Here is an 8914-nt window from a genome sequence, read left to right as displayed (position 1 = left end):
TTTTAATTTACAAATTACTTCTAAAAAGGGTAAATGTTTGTTTTAGAAGGTGAGTTTTTTTATAATGCATAAAAACATAACTGATGACTTGGGCCAAACTATAATCCCAATCAAAGGTTCATTAGTGTAGATTTCAATTGGGCCAAGTGTTTAGGCCATGATTTCAAAATAAAGTGTAAAACATCTAGAAAACAGCTTGCATCATAACTCACATATCTTTTGAAATTGGATTCATTCAAGCCCAATTCCAAAAGCCAAGGTTGAGAATGTTGCTAGCTTGTCCATGCATTGCATATTTAGTACATGTTGTAAATGAGGAAGGTGTTACCATGACATGTGGCTAGTGATATGAGAATTGTCGATCTATGAGGTTAGATTTAGATCTAGGCGTCATTTTTCTAGCTTGCATTTGCATTCCATTTTGTTGCACATTTAGCTTACCTTTGAAGCTTGCCTTCTACTATAAATGAAGGCCCCTACCACTAATAAAATCACTTTTGGATGTGTAAGATATTGCTATTGAGATCACTCCACACTTGCACTTGAGAGTCACCTAGCTAGAGCTTTTTGTAAAATCTCCTATAGCCTTCTTCCTTTAAGATTGACCTAACCTTCTTAGAGTTCCTTCATCACCACCACCGAAAACACCTTTCTACATTTTATTTCGTTGTATCCATCCATGAAGCCTCCTTCTTCCATCAAGCACATGAAAAAGGGATCATCAAGTGGTATTTAGAGCCAACATAAGCCACAACCTCTCAGTTTGAGTTAAGTTCTTAGTCCTTTCTCCATTTCAACGTTGTTGTAATTAAGCAGCGAAATCATTTGTTAATGGACAAAGAGGGGGTGTGTGAATTGGTTTATTAATAATAAAATTAATACTTTTAAAATTTTTCCCAAATTTTACCGTTTAAATTAAAGCCTCAATTCCTTTAAAGGCAAGAACAGATAAATTAAAGAGATAGGTAAGAAGATTCAAATAAACATTTATATTGGTTCGGATCAAAAGACTCTACTGTAGTTGTTAATCTCTTTAAACAAAGAGATTAACTTAATCACTATAAAAATCATAGTGAAATCAGATTAAAAAGAATAAGAAATAGAAAACACTCCTCTTGAAGACACAAGAGATGAAAAGACACTTCCTCTGAATCACGCAGAGAACAAACCAACTTTCCTAGCAACAACAATAACATCGAATCTCCCAAGAATCCCTTTAGAAAAAGTTATCGCTCTATCCATACTAGGCTTTTCAAAGCTATTTTAAGAACACTCAGAATCTCTAAGTCTTCTGCTTTAGCCAACAATCTCCCTCTTTTTTATGATGATCAAATAATATGATTAAAGTATCTGTAATGTCCCACAATTAAAAGACTTACAAAGACAATATTTAAATAAGTTAATTTCAATGTTTTCTTTAAAATTTTCTCCACCTTTTTGATCATTAGATTAAAGGCCATAAGAGATAAACTCCCCCTATATCAGATAATCATAAAAACATAAGAAGGAGATGATTTTTCTAACATTGATAAATTTATTAGAAGGGAAAAATACAATTAAGTAGCAAACCATAAAGCAAGAATAGGAAAACTCCCCCTAAAACTCTGCATTCATGTCATCATTTTCATCATCTTCATTACCATGAGTGAATTCCTCATCAAACCTATTTTCTAGATTTGATATTCTAGTATCTACCCCCCTAATTAAGCCAACAACTTCTTCATGACGAGAATTGGAAAGAAGAAATAATTCTTTTAGCCTGCTTAAGATGTTGTCTTCTAAAGAAAAAGGAGGATCTAACACCACTAGAAGAGCCAACATTTGGTGTAGCTAGAGATGGCAAATAAATCCGCCCTCGTGGGTATTGCCCGAACCCGTCCCCATTTTGACGGGGAATCCCCGCATTGACTGGGTATGGGTATGAGGAATTCTCGACTTTTTCAATTGGGTATGGGGATGGGTATGAGGATGTACATATCCCCGCCATAATACCCGTTCCCGCCATATCTCCTCCTCGTTTAAATTATTAAAATATTCAAATTAATTAAGTAACCATATATATACATATATATATATATATATATATATATTTTTTTTTTTTTCTTTTCTATTTTTTTATTTCTTCTAATTATTTGGTTTGTTATGAAACTCATTCGCATCTCTAATATATTTTTCATCTTATCATAAACTTTATGTAATTATGTTAAAATGATGTATGTCAATAAAAAAAAATTATGTCTCTTATTTGAATATTTCTATTATTTTTTAATATTTTTATTTATTGTATATTTTTCTTTCACATGAGAATGTTTAATACTCTCAATTTAAGTGTTTAATAGCATAAACCTTTCATTTACTATGTAATATAAAAAAAATATTCTTTACTTATTATTAATTTTTGTTTCATTTGAAGAACTCTTTTTGTTTCGCTAAAACCATTTTTGTTATTTCTCAACCATTGAGTATATATGTTGATATTTGAAAAGTTTTCTTAGATCTCTAAGGTGTTTTTCATCTTATCATACCCTTAATTATATGTAAGGCTCACTTTATTTCTACCCTAATGTTTAAGGGCCTAACCTACTCTATTGGGCCTAAGGCCAGCCCATAGGGTGCCCAAAACCTTTTTCCAGCCCTAACCCCCTCACTCTACCCCATTCTCAAAAAATAGGAACCCTTCCCCTTCCACTACTGAAGCAAAGAGCTCTGCTAGGGTTTCAGTGAGCTCCTCCTTTCCTCCAAGCTTGTTGTACGTTCCCCTCATGTAAGTTAAACTTCACCCTCCTCTTTTCTTTCCCATTCCAGTTAAACTTCATGATTGGTTGGTTTGTGGCTTTAAATAGTTTAAGTATGATGCCTTGTATGTTCTATATGATATATTGGGACTGGAATTGATGAGCTTGGTATGAATAAGTGCATGAATCATGATTGGTTGATTGGTTGGATATTGGCATGAGATTGTTATGCTTGATAAATCTATGGTTGGTTGGTGAGGCATGGTTATGGTATGAGATTAACGTAATTCCATTAACCTCTTGGTGAGATCTCATGGTGGTGTTGTATGTGATGGACGTAATTCCGTGAACCTCTTGGTGAGATTTCATGGTGGTGCCGTATGTGATGGACGTAATTCCATGAACCTCTTGGTAAGGTTTCATGGTGGTGTCGTAGTATATATAATTAGGTAAGGATTCAAGTAAGGATTGCATCCTAAAACTCTAAAGAGTCAGTTAGTCTCATGTAGAGCAAACTGATTCAAGTGGTGAGAGTAACAGGAGGCTCTAGTCTTTGGTAGGATAATGGCTTTAGATGTTTGAAGGCTAACCTTGTGCATGGTAGGATGAAACCCATTGGCAATGGCTTTGTAGAGTAGTAGAGGCCACCACAAGTGCAAGCATCTAATGAATCCGATCAATTATATGTATCCGAATAATTGAGTCTTAGAGTCTGGCTTGTTTGTTATCACATGCTTGGTTGATTTATGTGTTCTTGACTTTTAAATTGTATGCTTAATTGTATGATAAAAACCTTTTACTCTAGCTAACCCTTCTTGCTTGTGTTTGTCTTCTTGTGTGGTTTTTCCTTTTTGCAATGATCAGCAATCCCTTGGTGTGAGCAAATATGGAAACTCTTGGTGATCGCAGTGGCAACGAAAATGCTACAGCTTAGTTGGGTATGGATTGGTATTGGGCTCACTGTTGAGCCACGTTTGAGGAGTTTTTATTATTTTGTAATCCCTTGCTTTTGAGCAAGCCTTTAGACATTTGTTTAACCTTTTAAAATCTGTTCATGGCATCTTGGTGTGCCTAGTCTTTTCTTCCAATATATTTATGGATAACTATCATGGTTGATACATATATACTTCTCTGTGTGGTTCTTTATATTATATTGTATGTGATATTTCATTTAATTAAGTTTATTTATTAAATAGGATGTTACATTATACATTTGTTTTCCTTTGTGCGATTTCTTTCAATAGTCTCTCAAATTGTTTCTAAGACACACATTTGTTAATTTTTTTAATATTTTTATTTGTTGTTTATTTTCATCATGTAGAATACTATTTCGATATATTTTATCTAATTATTTTTTATTTTCTAACTCATTATCAATCATACTGTAATTTTTTCACTATAATTGTGTAAATAAATTTTATTTACTAAAATATGAAAATTTAATGTAATTGCCATGAATATTGTTTTTTATCACCATCCAACATACATTGGAGTTTAAAATATACAAGATCTATATCAAAATTTTATTATTATGTTTATTATTTGTTCTTTGCTTCATTTTGATCAAATGATGTATTATAATTTTTATTAGTGTATAAAAAAGAGATTCACTAGAATTTAAAAAATTGAAGTAAACAAACATTTAAAATATATTTTAATTTAAATATTTGTTTTCCTTTTATATTTTTTTAAAATTATTTTTAAACTTTATCAACTAGGTTTCATTAATGTTTGCAGTTTGCAAATTTAATAAATGTTTTGGTTCTTATGAAATTTTATTTGGTATTCTAATATAAAATATAAACAATTTAATTTATATTTCAAAGTATTTGATATTGAAGAAATAACCATCCTCCGAATATTGAATATTTGCTAATATTATGTTTCCTTTACCATAATTTTTTATTATTTTATAAAATTATTTAAAATTAATATTGAAGTAGTAAGAAAACAGGTACGGGTATGGGTACAAGATTATACAGTTACCCAATGGGGATGGGGATGGGACAAAAGTTTGATACCCGTTGGATTTAGGTATGGGTATGAGGATGAATTTTTCTAAAGGGATGGGTATGGGATAACGAAACCCGTCCCCGCCCCGCCCCGTTGCCATCCCTAGGTGCAGCAGGAGGTGTAGGATCAGAAGGAGGAAATTCGTCTTCTTCATTGTCATATTATGGCCTCTCATCTTTGTGAATATATAAGTCTCCAAGGTGAATGAACTTCATTTGTTTCAAGGAGTTATATGAAATTTTGTTTGCATCAATGGTGTGATGAAATTGTTCATCAGATGTGTTTACGCCTTTGTACTCTTATATTCAAGAGATCAATAAGGAGTATGGTAATGAATACTGAGGGAGACACTTTTCTTTGAGCATTGTATCTAAAATGACGCTTGGCCAATTAATGGGAATGTGGTTTAGCAAAGCATATATGATCGTGAGGTCAACTTCACTACACTAAGATAATGAAGAAGACGTCCATCCACTTTTAGAGGTCCTACAAGCAGTTGTTTACTGATCTCTTGGTCAGATTTTCTAAGAAAAGACCTATAGGAAAAGATTATGTTAAACCTATCAATCCTAATAGTCAAAATGGGAGAAGTGCCTTCATGATTGGGAAACTTGGCAACATTTTCCCAAATATCATCGTCAAGGATGACATCCACTCCTTTTAGTTTGGTGAAACCAACTCCATCTTTGAATCTATAGTTGTAATAGAAAACCCGAACCAAATCTGGATAGAATGCTCTCTACATTTCTACAAAGATTTTTACTCCTTGTTCAGCAAGAAGAGTTGGAATCGTAAATCTATGATTGGTAAACCATTGGGATTTGATGAATTTTGGGGTGATAAGAGGGTTAAACCATTGGCAAAGAATTTTACTCCTTGTTGCTAGCTTGTCCATGCATTCCAAAGAGTTATGAACTCTAATATGCATTCTTCATTGGAAATCCACCCCTTAATTGAAGCATTTTGTGTGGTAGGTTGATTTGGACGTGATGCAGTTCTTCAACAAGTAGGAATTTTGCTGCGACATGCTTTTGCCATTGATTTTAGCAAGGTTTCGGAGAAGATAAGCTTGGAAGTTTTTGAGAGAAAATAAAGTGGTTAGGTATCTAAAAAGGGATTCAGAACTAACAGTGAAATTTTGACCATGATTTATAGAGAAAGAGTGCCCAATTGTCAAATTACAAGTTTCAATGCAAATCTAGTCGTTACAACGACTAGTTTTTGAAAATTTTGCACCCAATGACGTGAGATAATCGATTATCTGAAGGAGATAACCGATTATTATTTCAAAACTGTTGAGAATCAGAATTTATGAGAAACTGATAATCAATTATTCTAGGGAGATTTTACAATTTTAAACTAAGGTCAAGATAATCTATTATGTTCCATGATAATCAATTATTCTAGTAGGTTTTGGAATTTTATTGCAAAAATGGATAATCAATTATCCTTGTGATAATTGATTATTTGTGCGATGTTTTTCAAAAATTGAGATAATTCAGTTTTAAGCTCTCTTAAGCTACTTCTAATCTTCCCAAATCCCTCATAAGTTTATAAAATCTATCTTTGGTAAGAGGTTTGATGAATATATTAGATAATTGATTCTTAGTGTCTACATATTCTATCACACAATTGCCTTTACTTATATGATCCCTCAAGAAATTATGTCTAATTTATATGTGCTTTGTTCTAGAGTGCGTTATGAAATTTTTAGTTAGATTTATGGCACTTGTATTATCACATTTTAGAAGTATATGATTTAGATATATATGATAATCCTATAATTGTTTTTTCATCCATAGAATCTGAGCACAACTGTTAAACCCTAGAAAATGGCATTTTAGAAGTGATAGAGGTTTAAAAATAGTGAGACTATATTATTTTAATATTAAAAGGTTTTAATATAAATATAATCGTTCTAAAAGAGTTTCATTATTTTAAAACGCACTATCTCTTTAGAAACCATTTTTCTAGAGGTCTCTGACTTCTCTCTAGGTGTTTGTCTCTCAGATCGTTTGATTGAAGAACTAAGAACGTAAGATTGATCCTCTTGGCGAGCTCTTCAAGTTGGAGTGATCAATTTTTTTGTTCGCATAAGTTGATTTTCACCCTTTTTTTGGTCTATTTATGTTTTCTGTCGCATGTGAACCTTTTCAGCTTGCATGCATCGTTCTAATCATCAGTATGAGTCTCTATTGATCAATGATCATAACAATATGTGTAGATAGAGCATCCTATGGAATTAGAGGCGTTTAGCGTTTATAGAGCTGCCTAAGCAGGATAACAAGTAAGGGAAGCTAATTTTAAGCTTGTGTTGAACTGAGTAATCTCTAATTTGTAAAATTCTCCTTGGATTGTTGGTGTTCTGAATTGATATAATTTTGATTGATTATTTTTGTGCTTAAATTGATGTGTAATTCTTGATTTCTATGTTGTTGCTTGAATTGGTAGTAATATAGAATTTTAGGATCTAAGTCATTGATCAAACTAGTATTAAATCCATGGTTTAAAGACTATTTTAAAATAGTATCTAAAGGAGAATTGCCAATTTGAGCTATGGAACAGGCCTAGATTTTCAAAAACTGCAAAATTGATGTTGTTGATATCTGATACAACGCTAAGCCTCACGTGGCAATGTTGAGCACTCATTTTTACGAATCAATTGGCGTTGAGCGCTGACCAAGTGGCGCTGAGCGCTGGTTTTTTCGAATTGATCAGTGTTGGGTGCCACTTTCTGGTGCTGACTCTGCTACCCAGTTTTCAACACTGCGTCTTATTGGTAAAATAAAGATTCCCGCTTCGTTAACGGTTGGATTAAGCTGAAATTTTGACAGCTAATCCTAGACAAATGAATATTCATTTTGACTGGTGCAATCTTTGTTTTGAAGTTTGTGATTAGAGAAATGGTTTTCACCGTTTGGATGTATTTCATGTATAACGCCAATTGCTATGTTTTCCTATTTTGGTTACTTGGATGTTCTGTGTATACTTGAACAAGATTTTATAGTCCTTCTTACTATGAATTGAGATAAAATTGTTATTATGGGTATATAAGATGATAAATATTCATTATTGGATTAGTATCCTTTCTCTAATAACTACTAACGTTCAAGTTGAGCAGAGTAGATTATATGATGAAGAGATAAAGGAGATCCTAGCCACTGGACTTGATCAAGTCCTAGGCGCCCATGGGATTTACCTTAAGGCCAAACTCTATAGAGTTTGGGAACCATTTGCAGGTGCAGGCTGCCAAGGGATCCGATGTCAGATGCATGTATCTGAATAATTGATTTTAGTGTCAACTACTCGTGTGAATATATATCAGAGTTATGTTATATAACATGTTTGTAAGTATTTGGCATGATTTAAATACAAATATGTATGATTATCTCTTTTGCACATTAGCTTACCCTTATTTTGTGTTTCTGTGTTGTTTGTCTTTCTTTTGTGATGATCACCTATTCGGTGGGAGCATATGTGGTTGTAGTGTCAAAGGCACCTCTAGAGGATAAGGAGCCATCTTTTAGGATGGTGAAAGGTTTTTGTGGAAGTTGTTGTAAGTGAGTGGTTCATGCTTAGAATTATAATTGGTTTTTAGTTGGTTTGTATAAATGTTATACTTTTACAGTCCTATCTGTTCTATGACTGTATTAATATACTTTATACATTGGATCTTCTGTTTCGACTCATATAGTAAAACAATCCTATTTTATTAGTTTTTAAATTGCTAAAATTGGGATATTACATTTATGGTATCAAAGCAGTTCGTCCTTAGGATGACCTGAGGGTTGTGGGTTTGTCATGTCTCGCGGGCTTAAGTATGGAACCGAAAGTATGGAACCGAAAGTATTAAGAACAGAAAACATCTTGATAAAATAATGAGGGTGCACACTCATGACTAGATTAAAGGTTGTTTTTCTTTCTAAATTCTAATGGTTTGGGGAAAGAATGGTAATAGACAAAAAAGTTTTGTTGTTAGGAGATGATGGAGTTTTTCTTTCTATGTCCTTGTTTGTCTTGTATGCGTTTGTGTGGTTTGTGTTTAGTGTCTAAAGTGGTAGAAGAATGCAGATTCAAGGTCACTTGGCTTGCTTACCTTTACAAGGGTTGGATGAGGCCTTTGAAACAACTTCTCGCCTCAAAGGTATGAAGTTGTGACATGATGT

The sequence above is a fragment of the Vigna unguiculata genome, chromosome 8 (assembly GCF_004118075.2).
Source record: "Vigna unguiculata cultivar IT97K-499-35 chromosome 8, ASM411807v1, whole genome shotgun sequence".
NCBI classification, from domain to species: domain Eukaryota; kingdom Viridiplantae; phylum Streptophyta; class Magnoliopsida; order Fabales; family Fabaceae; genus Vigna; species Vigna unguiculata.
This window is presented reverse-complemented; position numbering follows the sequence as displayed.